General features: G+C 35.6%; 1 protein-coding gene and 1 long non-coding RNA gene across 6 annotated transcripts in view; both read left to right on the top strand.

The window, feature by feature from the left end:
* Positions 1-20,584, top strand: part of PRKD1 (protein kinase D1) — a 323,586-nt gene that overhangs the window by 44,891 nt on the left and 258,111 nt on the right. The window lies entirely within an intron of this gene.
* Positions 2,204-11,019, top strand: LOC144320037 (uncharacterized). The gene is made up of 4 exons (XR_013385629.1): positions 2,204-2,269; positions 6,382-6,437; positions 8,506-8,720; positions 9,959-11,019. It is a non-coding gene; the product is annotated as an uncharacterized LOC144320037 (long non-coding RNA).

Below are 20,584 nucleotides of genomic sequence, written 5' to 3'. Positions count from 1 at the left end.
TACGATTTTTGAAAATAAACTTGTTCATTTAAACACATTGACAGGTTCTTCCCTGAGATTCTTATATCATAAAACACATTGCCATCAATTTACCGGAACTATGATTTTGTTTCTTTTGGTTGGGAGAGAGGGAATAAGAGAGAGTAAGAAGTGGTGATTGTCAACTTTTATCTAAAAGCCTTTCCTGTTTTACCTGGATCTGGATATATCTACATTTAGACATAAGAATCCTTTATGTTCTGGTTTCATACCTCTTTAATTTTGGCAGCTACCGCTAAACATTACAAGAATGCCAGGGCACAGAATGCACGTTGAACTGTTGAACATACCAGGTACACCCTAAAATTCCATTGATTTCTCGAATATTAATGAATAACAGTGTATGCAGCGGCTGGACCTTACTATGAGCCTTCCTTGTTCAAGAATGTGTCAGAGTGGGGAGCAAGTGCCTTCCTCTCCTTGCCCTCATTCCTCCCTCAAGTTCCTGCCAGCTGCACCGTGCTATTGCCTCAAGAGGTTTTGTATGGACAGCAGAGTATTTTCTCATAGCTTAGGTATTCTATAAACTTGTTCCAATCATTGTATCAGAAAAAAAGTATATTTTGATTTAAATTAAAGTCCTTAGGAAGGGGGCATTCCCCCTTAACCCTGCTGTGAATGCTGTTCTTATTCAGGTTTTGTCAGGAAATGGGGCATTTTTTTAGTCATAATCATTTCTCCAGGCTGCCTTTGATAAATACCAAAAGGCACCCTTTTGTGCCATATTGGTATATGGTGTTCTTAAATTCTGAGTGCATGGGAATTTATAAAGGAACATGAAGCGTCAGCTTAGTCCCAAATATAAGGAGTCCTCTGGAGGAGCAGGAAATAGTAAATGTTAAAAGAATTACACTATCATGCCTTGTTGAATAATAGTGTCCACTGAAAGTTCATCTCAGGGATAAATACAACTGTACATTTTGTTTTCTCGAGACTGAGGACTAGAGCCGACAAAGAAACATATTTTATGCAGTTTTCGCTGATCTCTCTGCTTTTGCCCTGCCTGTTCCCACTGCGTAGAGACTTGTCACTTCACCTGTGCAAACCTGGACTCTACCTCAGGTCAAGTTTTACTCCTCAAGGCTTAACGTACCCATCTTCTTTGTGGAGTGCCTCTTTTTGATGTTTCAGGGAAGAATTCTGTGCTTGATTCCTTCTGCACCTCCACTCTCTTTCTCTTCTACTCTGAGCGAACCTCTCACATGATCTGGTGATAAGCTAGCATCTATCCTTATCACCTGACTGAAGTCCTCGAGGTGCTGAGACTGCTTTCTTTTTTGTGTTGTTAGATATATCTTTGAATCTGTCTCTGGAACATTATAGCACCTATTGAATATTGTCGAGAAAATAGATGGATAAATAATACTATGTTATTCTTATATGCAGGATGGTCATTTATGGAGAATCACCTTCGGTGTCTTTATCTTTAAGATTCATGAGAATATAACATTTTGGACTATAAAATGGCAGGTAAAATAATTTGTGCCTCTTTTAATTTTGAAATATGTAATAACGTGTTATCACTCATCTTGCTAACATTAGACTTGAGCTATTAATACATTGATGTATATGTTTTTAGAAAGTCTACTTCCTTTCCATGTTTCATGTTTTACACATTTGAAATATTATTTGTCATACATGTTTCACATTAAAAAAGAAGTTAGCTTACTGAAAGTTATAGTAGCAAAAGTTACTTTTGAACTTTTATTCATTGTACAAGCAGAACATTGCGTACATTTTGAAAAAAATTCTTTTAGTCCTAATATCAGTCAATTACATGTGACATTTTTGTCTGTACCCCTGCAAGATCTTTTAAAATGTATTTATGTACAAACTTTCAAGTAAAAAGAAGATCATACTGTACATATTGTTCTTTAACTGAGCATCATTTTTGAGTTGACAAAATTACCCAAAACATTTTAGGGTAGGAGTTGCCATTTGATGATCATCTCTGCAGATGATGCTCACATTGAAACTAGAAGGTCAGCCATATGGAGAGGTTAAAAATAAAATCTGCTGGCCTTCACAGTCCTCTTATCAGCCACCTAACGGGGTCAGATACTGACAATGATGCATCTGAGAGCAGTGAGTAAAGACAGATTGCAGAAGTTTCTTAATTGTGAATTGTGCTCTCAATTTATTCATTTTTGCTTATGTTTGTTCCCAGTCTTGGGGTCTCTGGACTGTGCAAATTTAGGTGGCAAATCTCAGATGTAGCCCCAAAGGGCTGGTAAGTCATTTACATATTCATGCATGAAATAAAGTATTTTATGATATGTCAATCAAATATACCCAGAAATCAGAAGACAAGTTTTTTTCCCAAAGTAAGTTCCTTCTAAATGTAGCTAAAAAGAGCTACTTTGTCATTAAAGTGAATGAATATTCATTTTTAGAACAGACATGATGTTTGGATTGTGTTAAACATATGTCTGTTAGTGAAAGTGTGAGTCACAAAGAAAATTTCATCTAAAAATAATATCTATAGAAAAAAGCAGTAAATATACACATGGAAAAAATACTTTTTTTGTAAACTTTTACTTCTTTATTTTTACTGCTTATAATCTCATTTATTTATTTTCTGTTACGAAAAGAAATGGGTGACTGTGTTCAGAATATTATTATTCACAGTGGCTAAGGGATGTGGGCAATGCAAGTGTCCTATCTGTGGATAGATGGATAACTAAGACATGGTATTTACATAAAATGAAATATTATTCAGCCTTGAAAAGGAAGGAAATTCTGACACATGCTACAATGTGGATGAACCATGAGGACTGATAAGTTTAAATAAACCAGTCACAAAATGACAAATGTATACTAACATGAGGTATCTAGAGTTGTCAAATTCATTGAAACAGAATGGTGGGTGCCAGGAGCTAAGGAGAAGGAGAAATGAGGAGTTGTTTAATGGGTAGAGAGTGTCAGTTTTACGAGATAAAAAAGTTCTGGAGGTTGGTTGCATAATAATGAATATACTTATCCTTTCTAAACTATACAGCTAAAAATGGTTAAGATAGTAAATTTTATATTATGTGTTATTTACCACCATAAAAAGAGAGAAACTGGAGAGAAAGTATAATTTCTAAACTGGAGCTTATTTATTTTTAGCCATAATTATTTCTTCAGAACAGATACCTAGAATTGGTCTTGGACCTTTAACATGATGACTGATCGAATACAGATGTATAAAGAAATCTAGTTAAGGCTCAAAGGCAAGTCATTTGTCCACAAATTGCCCATTTTATTTATTATTGGTGGAAAACATTGGGCATTATAAATTATTATTTGTAGACTAAAAACTAAAGTGTTGAAACCACCATGTTCAAATATGTATTTAACAGCTCCTTTGCTTTTTAGTGATTATTAATTCATAATCCAGAAACATTGATTTATTCTGGATATTTATTGATGGCATACTATTGTCTTAGAGCCTGAGCTGGGTTCAAATACATAATGATGAATAAATTAAGCCTTGTCCTCAAAGAATCTAAAGTCAATTGGAGTGGAGTGGGAGAAGAGTAACAAACAGAAAATTGCAGTAAAGTACTAGCAAGATTATGAAAGGGATAAATTAAGAGTATGATGGAAAAATGTGGGGTTTTAGGAGTTTGGGGTTTCTGTTTAAGGGACTTGAAGGAACAGTTTGTGGAAGAACCAGTAGCTTTGTTTCACAGAAGATATAAGTTAATTAGGCGGAACAGTTGGAGGAGAGAACAATAAATGCAGAGGCCTATAGGTGGAGAGAGCTTCTTCTCCAGTTTTGTTGGGATAGTCTTTTATGTCTGTTGTCCTGGAGTGTATGGTTTCTCTTTCACTGTCCTAAGTCCGGGTTTGGTGGTGTGCCTGTATGGCTCAGAAAACATGGCTTAGTAACTGAGAGTAGTTTACTGTGCTTGGAACATTGAGTTTGGGGTAGGGGCAGAGAAGACATGTCATAGATAAGGTGAAGCTACATTATGAAGATATATGCCACCTTGTAGCATGATTCTGGCAGTGAAGAACCGTGCAAGATTTTTATAGAGGAGAATAGTACAGAGAGATGTGTGCTTCAGAAATTTGATTCTGGATTCACTGAGAGAAGAGAATGAAATGGAATGAGAAGCAGGACCATCACTTAATAAGGTAGCAGTCTTTTCGGGATACAATAACTGACATTGGTTGTGGGTATAGAAAGGAGTGAGTGAGTTCCAGAGCGATTAAAAAAATGGATAGACTTGCTCTGTGCCACATTTACTGTGAGAATGAAAACCATTCTCAGGAATCAGACTGTTGACATTCCAGAAAATGTTGGCATCACTCTGAAGGAATGCACCATTACTGTTAAGAACTCCATAGGAACCCTGCAAGGGGACTTCAATCACAACAGTGTAGAGCTCAGTCTCCTTGGAAGGAAAAAAGAAGAGGCTCTGAGTTGAAAAATGCTGGGGAACTAGGAGAGAACTGGCTACAGTTTTCACTTTCTGTAGTGATGTACAGAACATGATCAGGGGCATTACACTGGGCTTCCCTTACAAGATGAGGACATGTATGCTCACTTCCCCATCAACGTTGTTATTCAGGATAATGATTCTCTTGTTGAAATCAGAAATTTCTTGGATGAAAAATACATCTGCAGGGCTCAGATGAGGCCAGGTGTTGCTTGTTCAGTATCTCAAGCCCAGAAAGTTAATTCTTGAAGGAAATGACATTGACCTTATATCAACTCAGCTGTTTTGATTCAGCAAGCCACAGCAAAAACAAGGATATCAGAAATTTTTTGGATGGTATCTATGTTTCTGAAAAAGGAATGGTTAAGCAGGCTGATGAATAAGATCTAAGTTGCCCAGCTATAGAAACAGCAAGATGTCGGATGATTTTTTAGACTTATTTGTGATATTTTAGAGATGCAATTAAAGGTGTATTGATTTGGAACTTTTTTTTTTAAAGCTAGACTGAAGACTTAAGAATATTGTGCGTGTATGTGTGTTTGTGGTTAGGGAATAGGATGGCATTATTGCTTGGACTATTGGCGAAAGGTGGATGAGTTCACCAAGGTAAGACAGAAGAGGAAGGAGAGTGTTCGGGAAAACACAACCCTCTTCACTAAAACCTTGGGAAGGGATGGAGAAGCCTAGTGAGGGTACATGGAATGAGACCAAAGAGGTCCAAAATAAGAAGAATGGAAGCATTAACGGAGGGTAAACAACTCACAACCAAACCTAGGCAAACCACCAACAACAAAAAACCCCAAACAAACAAAAAAACCCAAAACACCAAACAGCAAAACTGAGCAGGGGTGGGTCAGAAATGAAGAGGAAAACCTAGAGTGTCCTTCCAAGAAACCAAGGGATCAGGCTGTTTTTGGAATCAGGTGGTAGTCATTTGGCTATGAGGGAAGGATTTGGCAGCAAGGTGCTGTGTGGTGTGGTTGGTGGAGGGCATTTCAGGAGTGCTGTGGAGCCCAGGGCAGGTTGAAGTGTGGTTACTGAGTTACTAGGAAGTAGAGGCTAGGAGTCAAGACAACTGTTTCAAGAATTTTTACTGTAAAGAGGAGGAGAGTAGAGTATAAAGAATTATACTAGAGAGGATGAAAGAATATAATTTTATTTTTATTTATTAAAAATTTCTATTCATTAAAAGTTTAAATAAAATTTTTAATTTTTATTAAAAATTGTGATATAGAATATAAATTTACCACTTTATTCATTTTAAGTATACAATTTGGTGGCATCAAGTATATTCATGGTGTTGTGCAGTCAATACCACTGTCTAGTCCCCTTTTTCACCACCTCAAACAGCAACTCTCTACCCATTAGACAATAACTCTCCATTCCTTCTTCCCTCTAACCCTTGATAACTCCTAATCTTTCTGTCTCCCTGAACTTGCATATTTTAGATGTTTTATATAAGTGGAATCATCCAATATTTGTCCTTTTGTGACTGATTGGTTTCACTTTACACGATGTTTTAAAGGCTCCTCTGTGTTGTGGCATGTATCTGAGCTTTATTCCTTTTTATGGTTGAATAATATACCAGGATATGTATATACCATAAGTTTTTTACAGATTCATCTGCAGACCCTGTGAATAATACTGCTGAGAACATGGGTGTACCAGTATCTCTTTGAATACCTCTTTCCCATTCTTTTGGATGTATACCTAGGACTGGAATTACTGGGTCGTGTGGTGATTCTAGGTTGACCTTTTGAGGAACCACCAAACTTTGTCACAGAGACGCTGCAACATTTTATGTCTCCCACCAGCAGTGTATCAAGGTTTTTTCTCCACATTATTGCAAACACTTGGTTTCTGTTTTATGTACAATTCTTGGACTTTAATAATGATAATATTTCCTCCTATCTAGGCTTTTCTGGACTCCCCCGCCCCCTACTCCAGCTGCCAGTTTTATCTGTCCATGAGGTATTATTTTCACCATATGTGGTGTAAAACTGAGGCTTAAGCAAGTTCAGAAGTTTGCCTAAGATAGGTGCATTGTATCTCTGAGGGTAAATCTGTACAGCTATAAAGACAATGTACACATCTTCATCATTGGTCTTTAGTTTTCCTCTTATTGAACTAAAACCAAAATGAAACTAAACTAAAACTGAAACTAGAACTAAAATATGAGCTAAAACTGGAAGCTGAAATATTTCAGATTATAAAACAACCTGTTTATTCAAGATACATGCAGCTTTTACTATATAGACTACCAAGCAATGAAAACATGCTATGGCAGATACATTTGATAAAATTGTTAGAGAGTAGCTCTTAATCACATAAAGTTACTGCATGAATTTGACCTGTGAATGAAGAGTTTTCCATTTTGTGTAGTCTTCAAACTCTTTTGAACATCCATACCACTGGTGAAAATAAATTAGATCACATATTCCTATATATGTGATCTGTATTAATAAATGTATTATTTGCATTTATTATTGCTATAGTAATACAACTTATACATTATAAAATAAAAACATATTTTATAAAGATAAGAAATATGAAATTATTGAATATGAACATAATCTCCATTTTCTTTCTCTATCCAGTGGTTTTTCTTGCCCATTTCTGGGATGGGTGCCCCCCTTCTTGTATAAATTGCTGATAAAAAAATGGCTAACAGCCATCTTGTATGATATGGTCAGGCACTTTTTAAAACAAAAATTTAAAACATCCTTTGTATGTGAAGAGTATTTACTCAAATGAATTCACAACCTCATGTTGAATGTTTATTACATACAAAGCATTTTTATACATAACTGATCATGTCTTGCTCTCTGTAAAATATACAATAAGGTTTAATTATTAAGTATATCTAGCTAAAGTTCCAAAAGCTTGCCCTTGAGGAAGTGCCTCTAATTGTAGGAGAAAAGGAGTAAAAACAACATCAAGTTTAGTTGTATAGCAATGTTTGCAACCTTCATCTCTAACTTGTATTTAAATTGTCTTTGGAAAAGTGAACGAGGTGATAATTTATCACATGAAGTTGTGCTGATGTTTTGGCATTTTGTAGAAAACCACAAATACATAAAATCTAATAGAGTGTCAAGGGGAAATTGGCAAAGCACTCTGTGTGATCTCAGAAAAACAACTTCTAAAATACATATATATTTTTTAATAACCTGAATTCACTTGAATATGTTTCTGTTTTGACTGTTTTAGTGCATGGATTTGCTCCATAGCAACAACCAAACGGAACTATTTTAAAGGGGAAGAAAGAAAAAGATATTTGGTGTGGAGATTTTTTTTTTAATTTTATTTATTTATGATAGTCACACAGAGAGAGAGAGAGAGGCAGAGACATAGGCAGAGGGAGAAGCAGGCTCCATGCAGGGAGCCCGACGTGGGATTCGATCCTGGGTCTCCAGGATCGCGCCCTGGGCCAAAGGCAGGCGCTAAACTGCTGTGCCACCCAGGGATCCCGGTGTGGAGATTTTAAATGGCTTTTGAGTCAGAGCAGTTAGCTGTTTTCCTTTTGACTCTAGTAATTATTTAAGAAGATTTGAAATGTATTTTTGTGGTTACATTTTAAGTACATTAGCAAGTTTTTCTTGAATGGTGTGTTTTGTTTTTTTCATTGGGTAAATAAATGAGTTTCCTCTTGGGAAACATCATCAAATTCAATTTTTCAAGGCCAGAATGCATAAACTTGGCTCAGTGGCTCTCAAAAATCTCAGGACTCCATGCAGGTGACTGTCTAGCTAAATTCCAGAGACGACACTAATGAGTGAAAAGAGTGACATTATGGGAATGGCTTATCAATAATTACAGCGACTGTTATACTAGATCTATCCTAGAAGGAATAAGGAAAAGATGATAGCTTTCCATTTGTATAGGAGAGTCAGGAACACTTTCTAAGTGTGTTTCACATTTTTTATGTACCCTTTTCACCCTTATTTTAACAAGATTAGTAGATGGTAATTTGGGCCAAGAGGTTTACCATTTCATGTGGAACTGACCGGATTTCCAAACATGTTATCATCTCTTTTAGAAAGTAGGTTAATATGTGTGACTCATGAGGACCCAGACTTAGAAACAAGCACTTTGGCAGACAGTTGATGTACAGCAGATAAGAGCACTTATCATCATGCTCAAACTATGCATCTAGAACAGGTCTTTCAGATGATGATGATGGTGATGCTGTTGCTGATAAGAACAGCTAATGCGTATTAAGAATTGACTGGAACCTACTTTGCTAAGAACCTGGTATGTATTACCTCATTTAATCTTCAGAATTTTGCATGCATTATTTCACTTATCATGAGTTACTCATAATCCCCTTTTTATAGGTGGGGAAACAGACATAGTGAGTTGTTCAAGGTCACATGTGTAATGGTCAAGTCAACCCAAGAACTCAGGCTTTCTGACCACAGAGAATGGGTCTGTGACACTATTGCCACTAATTTTGGTGATAAATTTTTTGGCAGATTGTGATCACAGAAGTTGCTTTAAGTCACAACTTTCAAGTACTCATTTTTCTAAGGCCAAACTATGTAGCTTTTATCACCACTCCCCAAATTTAACTATCGCTTTTGTAGTTTTAAAGAGGAAGGTGTGAAAATTTGAAATGTTATCTATTCTCATTTAATTTCCTACTTTACATGGAGAGCATATCATACCCAGATCTAAATGTCATTACCATTTGCTTCTCACACTTAACGAAAGGGAAAGTATATGCTCAGTTTTGAGCAGAGGCTCCCTTGTAGGAGTATAATAGTGCTCAGCAAAGTTTTGGCACTTGTGTTTGGCAAAACATCCCAGGCAGATGAATGATTCATATGGCAGGAGCACTGCTTCTCAGAAAGGTGCATTAATATGAATATTAACACCTCTAAGTGTTTGTGAAATAACCTCAATGGAAGGACTAGAATATTGACAAAACATTTTCAAAAAATTATTCTATATTTAACAGATAAAGATACAGAGAAAGAGTAATTTATTGCAGAAGTCTGTGATGATTCAGTTCCAAATTGAATGTGATGTCTGTAATTATATTTTAGAAGAATATTAAACAATATGGAAGTGATATCTGATTCTTAAATATCATCATTACACTGAGTTCTAAATATAATATATCTATAACCATACTTACAACAGATATTACTATGTGACAAGCAATACTTAGATGTAACAAGAAAGAAATGGAAAACTCAGACTTAATGTGATTTCAAAATAATTCTTAGCATTACTCCAGGGGTTATTAAGGCAAATGGAAGGGATTTTTACAAGGTATAGTTCAGTTGCGGTTTTGTTCCTCAGAATTCACATTATTGCCACAGCCTACGAATGACAAACATTTGTGGACTATGGCAGCAATCTGTTGGGTGTTTCAATCTATTTTGAGCTGAAATTGATTAGCACTTTATGAAAAGTGTACAGAAAATTGCCATGCTTATCAAGGCAAATCAAGCCATAATTCTGCCTTTTTTTTTGTACACCTGCAGCTATGAATATTTTTTGGTGGATACATTGAGATGTGCTCAAGAATATACATATTGGACTGCATATCATGCAATTTATTCTGATCTTACTGACAGTTTGCAAACAAAAACTCAAAACAAGATGCAACTGTGTGCAGCTCCCGAACTGTAGGTTCTGATTTTGGCATCCATGAATGCACAAGGAAAGGGGAAACAGCTTGAAGAGGTGTGCTTTTGCTCATCTTACTGTGAAATATAATCTGGGCATTTGTTTGATGGATTTCATGAAATATGGAGGAAATCTGAACTAAGGGTAAGAGTTTCACCTGATTGCCTTTATTTTTACCCCACCTTGGTAATACTAAGGAGAAGAAATGAAAATAACCTGAAGTTGATGACTGTAGTGACGTAAGTTAACCATATTCAGGGGACTCATTGAGAATGAGGAAAGGAGGGAGTGAGCAACGATGGTGAATTTCATATTTTGAGAGGAAGAGCTCTCTCTGTGGCAGTATCTTCAAAGAAAAACAAGTATTGGAAGCTAAAAGAAAAGGAGAAAGACCATGGACTACGTGGAAGTCAGTGTTACTAGACAGGCGTTTTGTAGAAACAGGCTAGTCTTTTGTTGTCACTCTCAGGCAGAGTATAGAATAAATTTTAATCATAAGATTAAAAAAAAAGAAAGAAAATCATTAAAAATTTACATGTGCTATGGAAAAATAAGCTAGTCACCTGAAGCTCACTTTAATTCCAGCAAATGTTATAAGTTGCTGCTTAAAAGTCCCATGATGTATGCAATTCTTCTGCTTTATGCCTGGCTCTATCTAGAAAAAGATTATGGATCATCTTGTTAAATGCTGTATCTTCAATGAGTCTATGCTGATAAAATTCTGTACTTTACATGAAAACACGTTTCTAATAAAAATTATCTTAGAAATATTTTTTTAGATATTTGCAATGAAAAATAGGGAAAAGGAAAATTTAAATCATTCATGATTCTAACACCCAGACTGTATCATTCCACTCTTAATTATAGATATGATATGGTAAACTGTTTTGGGACTTGCCTTGTTACACAATACACTATGAACCTATTTCTATGTTGTTAAATACTCTCCTATAATATTATAGGAGAGTATTTTTTTAGTCCAGTGGGCTTTCCAGTGTTATCATATGGATTTCCAACATCCAGTCTATACATGGTTAGATGTTTAGATATTTCCAATATTTTGCAATTAACAATAGTAATAATCATTGTCATCATCATGGACATTAAAATAATTTATTGAGGTGAGATTCTTGTAACAGTCACAGTGTCGTATATCCACCACCTGTCTCTACTTCCATAGAGTTTGCATCACTCCAAAGTAAAACGCCTTATCCAGTAAGGGGCATTTCTCTTTCTGGCCCCAGCCTACCTCCCCATTGTCTCTCCCCTCCTTAGGTTTTTTCAGTGCCCAGATCAGGCTTATGAGTTCCTGTTCTATCACCTTTGTCACTTACATTCACTGTTTCACATCCCTTCATCCATTATTCAAATTCAAGTCAATTCTCATCTCCTTTGTGAAAACCTCTCTTATCAACTAAGCCTACATGATCTCTTTTTTTCTGAAAACTGTTAGCACACATGTCTGTACTGCTCATTTGGCCCCTTTTTCATCTTATAATGCCATTCCAGTAGCATGCCTTGCCCATAAATTTTATTACGAACAGTTTCCGTTTTACTAAAGTGGTGTCTTATCTATTTTATATTCCCTAATGATTGTCTTAGTACATGGCACAACAGAAATGCACAATAAATTCTTGTCAAATGAAGTAAGATTCATTTTTCCCTTACAGACCTTAGCATAGTGCTTAGCATAGAGTCCCAACAAATATTTACTGATTGATTTAAACATATTTATATTTTTACTTAATTATCTATCTCTCTTGAGGTCACAGGTTCTGCATGACTAACAGCTTTGTAAACAAGTACTGTATGCACTCTCATTTATATGACCTTATTTAGGAGATTCATTTTTAAATATTGAGTTTATTGAACAAGGCAGTATTCATATGTAAATCAGTCTTTCTTTTTATCTTTCTTTGAGTTTGGCCTACTCTTTTGTAGAATTATGTTTTTGCTTTTGTTTTCCTAATGGTACTAGTGACTAGTAGCTTCCAAGAACATTTCATAGTGACTGGTGGGCCCTTCTTGGCAATTATTTCTGATATCACAGAGCTCATTTTTATAGGGATATAAATTATATGATTTCTCCTTAAGTGTATTTGCTTTGTACTTGTGTCCATGTTGGTTGGCCTCTGTAAGTTGAATGCATGTTTCCATAGGAACTAAAAGTAATAAATTGATATTACTATGCCTAGAGTTCCATTGTTCTGTGAAGATATTTCCAAAGCAAGAGAATGTGAATTTATTTAAATAATCTGTCCCATTTGGCTTTTTTTTTAAAGATTTATTTATTTATGATAGACACAGAGAGAGAGAGAGAGAGAGAGAGAGAGAGAGAGAGAGAGGCAGAGACACAGGAAGAGGGAGAAGCAGGCTCCATGCCGGGAGCCCGACGTGGGATTCGATCCCGGGACTCCAGGATCACACCCTGGGCCAAAGGCAGGCACTAAACTGCTGAGCCACCCAGGGATCCCCTCCATTTGGCTTTTTATAATAATACATATTTTTGAAAAGTTCCACTTTGCTCCATGAAAACATCTTTCTCCATTACTTCTGTGGAAAAAATTCCTACTATGAATTGATGAATTTTTTGCCCCTCTTTCCCCTCTTAGATGATCCATGAAAAGCAGATGAAAAAAAATGCAGTGAAGATCAGATTCAGAGCTAAATCTCACAAAGTGTATTTCCATATATTTCTGGTAGACTTTTTTACAGCATAAGGGCCACCATTTATTTTTATTGTTCTTGTAATCAGTGAATGGGTTGAGCTTAATTTTATTGACACTCCTTTTTAAAACAATTCAGCCTGATTTCAGAAGTGACATATTTTGCATCAGAGAGGGCTAAACTATGCAAAGTGGCATCCTTTGAGGAATGCTCATTACCAGAGTGGCAACAAGGAACTCAGCTCAAGCAGTTCCTATAGTGATTGCAAACTGGCTCACTTCCCAGCTCTTAACAATTTCAGTGTGGGTTTCTCTTGATTGACCATCAGTCTTCGGCATCTCAAAACACATATATTACACACACACACACACACACACACCCACAAGCACACACTTGGCCAGACACAAGATAAACAAACAAAGACTCTTATTAAACTCCAGGAACAGCTTACATAGAGTGGTTTAATCCTTTTTGCATATAAATAAAATTCCTGCTCTGCTATGCTATTTTGGAATATGGAAAGTCTATAAAGCTTGCCTCTAAATTTCGGAAGGCATAGTCAACTGTAGAAATGTTTTTGAGTAGTCCAGATATTCAGCATCTGTGACTGATGTTCTTCTGACATAGATTCTGACATAGATTCTCTATAGTCTAAAACATGTTTGCCAGACTATCATTCTGAGACTGATTTGTGACTGCCACTTCCAGCTTCAAAGGTTGTTGGCTCACTCATTCACTACTTCTGTCATTTATTTTTGGGGCATTTATCATGTGCCAGGTGCTGTACTAGACAGAGTGTCAGAAACTTCCTTTATATAGCCCCACACCTATTCTGCCCCTAGCTTCCCGCTAGTGCCACTCTGTGTACCACAGTCACATTCATCTAGTATAACACAGATTTGACCATATTACCTTCCTGCTTAAAACATTTCAGTGAAGTCCAGTTACAATTGACCTAAATTTCAAACTCCTCATCACAGTTCACAAAGCCTTGTGTGATATGGCTCCTGCCACCTGTCTGACCTTTCCTTCTATTCCGTCCACTGACCACTGACCACACTGGCTATCCTCTGTACCTAGATGAGGCCAAGATCTTTCTCACCTACAAGCCTTTGTACATGCTGTTTCCTCTGACTGGAACACCTTATCCCCTTCTTGCCAAAGTTGGCTCCTTTTCTTCCTTCATGTCTTACCTTAAATGTCAGTCCTCAGAGAGTAGTTTTCCTATGACCATGCTATGTAAATAGGCCTCCCCATAACTGTCTTTTGTTTTATTCTGTTTATCTTCTAACACCTTCAAAGTTCTAAGTTTATATTTATTTGCTCTCTTTATTTTCTGCTGCCTTCACTTAAGAATGCTACCAGGAGGGGGTTTATAGACCTTGAGAGTAAAGTTTCTATTAGGTTGAAGAGAAAGTAAAATAGGGAAGTTTTGAGAGAGCCAGCAAGATTAAACACTATGAGAAGATTGACTGGTAAGATTTTAAATGTGTGTCAATTAGCAGGACAGCTTTTGGGGTGAAGGTGTGGGTGTAAGAGGCAAACGTCAAGTGCACATGAAATGAGGGTTCTTAGAGTTGAGTGCCTACCGTAAGTCAGACTTACTGGGCATTGGGCATATAAACCTCAAAACAAAATCCAAATTGTATATTCTTATCTCCTTTGTTGCAAATTAATTGGCCATATATGCATGCTATTTCTGGGATTTCTGTTCTGTTCTGTTGATTTGTGTGTCTGTTTTTATGCCATACTGTTTTGATTACTATAGCTTTGTAATATAGTTCAAAATCAGGCCATATGATACCTTCCGCTTTGTTTCTTTCTCAAAATTGCTTTGGCTATTTGGAATCTTTTAGTATGTGTCTTTAGTAGTGTGAACATTTTAACAATATTATTCTTCCAATCCATGAGTATAGAATATCTTTTCATTTGTGTCTTTTTCAACTTCTTGCATCATTGTCTTATAGTTTTTAGGGTACAAGTCTTTCACTTCCTTGGTTTAATATATTCTTAGGTATTTTATTCTTTTGATGCAATTATAAATGGGATTATTAGTTTCTTTTTCTGATGGAAACAAATTTTTGTACATTAATCTTGTGCCCTGTAACTTTACTGAAATTATTTTAATAATTTTTTGGTGGAGTCTTTAGGGTTTTCTATATGTAATGTCATGTCATCTGTAAATAGTGACAGTTTTTCTTCTTCCTTTCCATTTTGGAAGCCCTTTATTTCTTTCCTTGCTTAATTGTTGTGGCTACAACTTCTAAGACTGTCTTGAATAAAAATGGTTTGCAACTCCTAATTAAATAAGTCATGGGTAGTATAGCATGTTGACTATAGTCAATAGTATTGTTGTGAATACTTAAATTGCCAAGAAAGTAAGTCCTAAAATTTCTTTTCAAAGAAAAACAATTTTTTTGTACTTTTTTATGGTGATGGATAGTAGTTAGATTTATTGTGGTGATCATTTTACCGTGTATACAAATATTGAATCATTATGTTGTACACGTGAAACTAATATAATGTTGTCATATGTCAGTTATACCTCAATTAAAAAACAAAAATAAAATCCAAAGGTCAAGACCCACACTAGAGTTTTTATTATTGTTTCTAACTTCATCTGCCAGTGATTTTGTTCATTAACCTCCTATCTCTCCACTTTCTTTTCTCTAAATCCTGTTTAGGTCTATTGTTTGCCTTTCTTTTTGCCTGTTTAGATCCTGCCCATCCTGTAAGCCTTAACTCTTGGAAGTACTTTGCTCTTACCTCTTCTCTAATTGCCTCCAGACCCATTGGTATGTGTCATGGTTGTATCATTGGTTGTATCATTCTATGTCTCTGCTGCCCTTGTGTTTTATCTTACCTACCACAGATCTTATTTTCCTAGATAGACATAAGCCCCTACAGCATATACCAGTTCCTCATATATCTTTGTAATATCATGTCCCAACACAGTAGGTTAGAGAAGACATGTGACATTTGATGATGGAAAATTAAGTCAGAATTCTCATGTATAGCAGCTGCCAAAGTTATATGGTGCTAATACATAGCTAATTAAGAAATTAACCATTTGGCTACTTTGTTTATAAAATGTTCGTGTTGCCTATTATTTCAATAGGAAACTGATGGAGAAAAATAGACTAGACCTCTAAATGACATAGTTGCCATTTTCAATGTAGGTCTTTTTTTCTTTCTTTCTTTCTTTCTTTCTTTCTTTCTTTCTTTCTTTCTTCTTTCTTTCTTTCTTTCTTTCTTGGGGAGGTTTGGAAATACTGGCAATATACTTTCTGGATTCCCATGCATTATTTTCTATCACTTTATTTTATGTGAACCTTCCCAATGACTAGTGTATAATGGACATCATCATTCAACATGGTTGAATAATAATAGTATTTTTGTCCACTTTAATTTTTAGATGATACAACATTCTAGATTTTTTTAAAATTAAATTACATTTAAAGAGTATTGAGCACAAGGTAATGTTCATTGGTTAAAAATTACTTTTTAAGGTCTTATATAAGTTGTAATTGTTACCAAATGTTACTGTATCTCAGATGTATGGAAGTTGTTGGATAATTTTGCTTACTAAAATACAGGATTAGCAGAGGGTTTATTTTAATAGGTAATACGGAGAATAGCCAGGTGAGTGGAATTTGGGATTTCTTGCCAGTACCAGAAACAACATAGAGAGAGGGCAAATGGCAAGACATAGATAACTAAAACATTTTGATGGCCATTTTGATTTATTTCCTCATTTGTAGGATTTTTGAAAACTTACTCATTCAGCAAATGTTTATTTAGTGCCTGTTTCATTGTGTTGAAGGGTAGAGATAATTAAAAAGAGAATAAGAGAAGAACAGTCATCCACCCCCATTATGCTTACATTATCTTCAGTATGCAATTGAGCATGCAATTTTTTGGCACCTACTCCCCTTGTATTTTGTATATTAATTTCATATGATCACTAGTACTCCCAGACTGATAGATATTATCATAAATGTATGGTAGCAAGTTTTGTGTATATTTTTATAATTAGATGTTGCTTGTACATGACTTATGTTCTAGAAAAATACAGAAAATAGTTGAAGATCTGAAGAGACTACTATAATTTCTCAGTTCATTTAAGATACAGCTATTTGAGGAAAAACCTAATAAGATAATTTGAACATTGGCACAAAGATCAGACCTAGGGACAATTCAAGAGCATCTTCCAGCAAACTGAGAATTCAGAGGGATAAATCTAGTGAGTCTGTGCTGTGTATTCACATGGGCCGTTAACTATATTCCTCTTGTTCCTTTATTTCTCTGTCCTTTCTACCCTAATCCCAGGGTCTTGGGATTTTAAAGATTATTTATTTGAGAGAGAGAGAGAGAGAGAATGCATGAGACCATCAGTGGGTGGGTGTAGGGAGGGGCAGAAGAAGCAGGGTCCCACTGAACAGGGAGCCCTAATAGGGCTCTCTCTCAGGACTCTGGGATCATGACCTGAGCCAAAGGCAGCCATTTGACTGACTGAGCCACTCAGGCGCCTTGGTCTTGGGATTTTAGGTAAATTGCTGCTTTTTTTTTTTTTTTTTTCTGAAAAGATTTATTTGTTTATTTGAGAGAGGTGCAAGCTAGCACAAGCTGGGGATGGGGGGAAAGAAGGGGTAAGAGGGTGGGGGACAAGCAGACTCTGAGCTGAGTGCAGAACCTGACATGGAGCTCCAGCTCATGAACTGAGCCAAAATCAAGAGTCTGATGCTTAACCATCTCAGCTGCCCAGGCACCCCTAAATTGTTTCTTCTTGAAGTTATTTACGGAGTGATTTGTTTTGGGTACCAAAATACCCTTCAATTTATCTACATACTCACACTCTCCCTTTGCTTTGTCTGTGTGGTATGGGACATTTAAATACTGTTCTGAGCTTTTGCAATACAAAAATGACAATATGCTTTTGGTACAAAGGAGTGGCATTCTTAGGAGAAAAAGTAACTGTGCTTCTTTTTTTGTTTTCTTCATGCTGCCTGTAGTAAGAGTGTATGGGAAGAAATAGGTAACTTGGAGCTTTGGACTGCCTAAGACATACTTTGCATATGCTTGGAGGTCAGATAAAATGTGCTTTCTTTTGAGGATCAGGGTCTATATTTAAAATAGATTTCCTATTCAGGTACCTTTAAAGACCTTTAAGTACAGGCTTTATACTGTTTAGATATTTAGATATGTGAAACTCTCCATATTATTGTCCTTGATTCTGTCTGTAGATGTATAAGGATATCTTCTGACCAAGTTACCCTGGCAGGAATATTAATATGTTATTAGTTGAATTCACATATGGTCATTCCCCAGTAGTGACCAAATGTCCCAATTAATGTGATTTAGTTCTGCTTTTTAACTCATAAAATAAATTATCTTTACTATCTTGCTTTAGAGATGGATTCATTGCTTTACAACTGATACTATACATTCATATTTTTAAAATACATTCATATTTTTAAAATGGGTATTTTTTACTGTAAAATTGTATATCATTTAAGTTTACCTTAAAATATTTTTGCTATTGATATAGCTCCTCTGTTTCCTAGAAGTAGCTGAAATTGCTGTTGTTCTTTTGTGGCTTTGGGATCATACTCTATTAACTTAGATTCTCTGAAAAGCTGTATGCTTTACTGATTTTTCTTGGGGAAAGAGTGTACATTTCAAGACACTGTTCTCCAGGGTAATGGATATTATCCAAATAGGTAAAATAGATCTGGAGAGAAAGGAAAACATGAATTGAAGATTTAAAAAAAATAAAAACTATTTCAATAGCATCAAATTAGGATTGGAAGATGGAAGATAAGAGCATTTCAAGAACACTAATGAATAGAAACCATGCATCTTACTTGGAAGTGAATATTGAGGAGAAAAGAATTTTATGTTTATTGTTTCCTAATGGGAACATTCCTTGTCCTCTTATACTAGGTCCTGCGTGTCTCTTCTACTTTCTCTTAGTGCTAGGTACCTTTTCCCTTGTGGCAGCTATTGCAATAGTAAATGTAATTATTTAATGAAACTTTGTCTCTCTCTGTTTTTCTTTATTCACTGGTAATCCCAGGAGACATCATGGAGCATGGCACATGGGCTCAGTGCATTAAAAATACAACAAAATAAAAACATTGGGAAGATAGGCAGAAGAATATGAAAAATAAATGGTGTACATGTTGTCATTTGCGAACAACAGAGTATAACTTTTGTTGTGGTTCCCCAGATGAAAAACAGACAATGGCGTTGAAAAATAAGATGGCTTGCTTTCAGCTCCAGGGGAGCGGTATATTTTCTTGGTATATTTTCTTTATATGGATGAAGCACTCGGTTGAAAACACTTTGTTTTTGATTCCACTGTTTCCAAAATACTTTTGTATCTGATGTTCTGTTTTTACCTTAGTCTTCCTATAAGGAGGTAGGAGTAGAATTTATACTTGCTGTATTGATTAAAACACGAAATGAATGATATTGAAAAGGTACTTAGGAGACCTATGAAAATGTCCAGAATGGGAATTACAAAAAATTCTGATTTTTGACTCCAAAACTGACTCTTCTTCTGCCAGTTTTACTTAATATATTGTTTTTCCCACTTGAGAGGTCAGTGAAAGGAAATCCTTGGACATTTGCTAAGGCTCTTCAGTAAGATTCTCAATGAGAAGTAGCAGCTCAGTCCAACTACTAAAATGTTGCTCTTTTTCAAAGCCAGAGTTGATTTTGTTCTATGAAACTATCAAAGAAGAGAACGCTTGGTGAAGATGTAAGATATAGTTATATTTGGTATAGAAGCTTCTAGACATGGTGTGTCAGGATATAGTTTGTAAGTCAGGGCACCTCTTACTAGAGGTAAGCTAAAATCAATTCACTTCCTAAGAAGTGGCATCAATCAAATGGAGAGCTCCCTTTTTAACCTTGCATTTTTACCCCACAGCTATTGCACAGTAAAAGTTCTGCTTGGTTTAGGAGGTGTCAGTTATAGTTTATTTGGACTACTTTTGTTATTTTTTTCTAACTGGAAAATGAGTTTAATTTGGCTTGTTTCATGTATTGTCAAATAACTTTTAATATAAAATATTAAAAAGTAAAAGATGGAAGGTAGGGCCTATTCCATCTTAGTCTTGAAAATTATACCAGTCTTTTTTTTTTTTTTTTTTTTTTTTTAGTAAATGTGGAAAATGTAATCTGTGTGATTACAGAATTAAAACATAAGTGGGTAAGATAAAGATCTGGAAAAATCTGGGAAGTTGATGTAGTGGAAAGTCTATTGGCCCTGGAGTCAAATGATCTAAATTTGAGTCCCAAGTTTTTCTTATCGACTGACCTTAGGAATGTCATTTAAATTACTTAAGCCTCAGTTGCCTTATTTAAAAAGAGAATTTAAACATTTACTTTAAAAGATAGGTGGTAATATTTATAAAAGCACTTTTCTAAATTGCAAATGATTAAACATGTAAGGTATGACTATGAAATGAAAAAGGCATTTGTGATGTGTGCAAATCTTAAAGTGACATCAGTAAGCAATAGCTAAAATCTTAATTTTTAGGTCCGGGATCCCTTAGTGGCTTAGCGGTTGAGTGCCTGCCTTCGACCCAAGGTGTAATCCTGGAGTCGTGGGATCGAGTCCTGCATTAGGCTCCCTGCATGGAGCCTACTTCTCCCTCTGCCTGTGTCTCTGCCTCTCTCTGTGTGTCTCTCATGAATAAATAAATAAAATCTTAAAAAGAATAAAATCTTAATTTCTAGAGTTGTAGCTGTAGAACTAACATCATGTATCAGCTCTAGGCAACAACAACTTAGATGATATTTAAGCT

This window comes from Canis aureus, chromosome 9 (assembly GCF_053574225.1).
Source record: "Canis aureus isolate CA01 chromosome 9, VMU_Caureus_v.1.0, whole genome shotgun sequence".
NCBI lineage: Eukaryota > Metazoa > Chordata > Mammalia > Carnivora > Canidae > Canis > Canis aureus.
The sequence above is the reverse complement of the archived record's forward strand: the minus strand, read 5'-3'. Positions and strand labels throughout refer to the sequence as shown.